This window comes from Penaeus monodon, chromosome 22 (assembly GCF_015228065.2).
Source record: "Penaeus monodon isolate SGIC_2016 chromosome 22, NSTDA_Pmon_1, whole genome shotgun sequence".
Classification (NCBI taxonomy): domain Eukaryota; kingdom Metazoa; phylum Arthropoda; class Malacostraca; order Decapoda; family Penaeidae; genus Penaeus; species Penaeus monodon.
The window spans coordinates 9,244,790-9,245,435 of NC_051407.1; the positions used below are offsets into that span (position 1 = coordinate 9,244,790).

The window sequence follows — 646 nt, forward strand, 5'->3', positions numbered from 1 at the left end:
CAACTGATCATTGGGATATCTGCATAAAAAACTATATATATACACATTGTTACTTCTTGAATACACAGAAAAAAAAATATCATCACTGCTAGCTGCATTCTCCAACTTGACTGACATAACTACCAGACACGTTCACATTACTAACTACAAAATGAATAGGAAAAAGATGGTACTCTTACCTTTAATTGTAGACAAGTTCTCTCTAGGATAAGCTGTATCAACCACAAACAAGGATAATACTATACACATCCCGTTTTTGTCATATTCAGTACATTTGGCATGCTATCTTTGTACATGACTCTACTAGCATAGCTGATTAGAGTACATCTGGCAATACATCTATATAAATTTAATTCTCTAAAAGTATGATATAATAGAACATATAAGATTCCACAGAAATGCATAAAATGGACCCATGAATTGAAGAGAAATACTCAGAACTTGAAGGAGGTAACAAATACAAAGATTCTATCTTCTGTTATGATGAAATAAGTCTAAAAATTCTGCCTCCCCATGACTATTATGTGGGTGAAAACAGAACAATATATCAAACTAACTTTCCTAATAACATAAAGTCACAGTATCACATACCGTCACCCAATTGTGTACACTGATCCCTCTACTGAATAATCAATAATTAAAAACT

General features: G+C 32.2%; 1 protein-coding gene across 1 annotated transcript in view; it reads right to left on the minus strand.

Annotated features, from left to right (window-relative positions):
• Positions 1 to 646, minus strand: part of LOC119586919 (CAP-Gly domain-containing linker protein 1-like) — a gene marked incomplete in the record, with an annotated part of 175,677 nt that overhangs the window by 13,673 nt on the left and 161,358 nt on the right.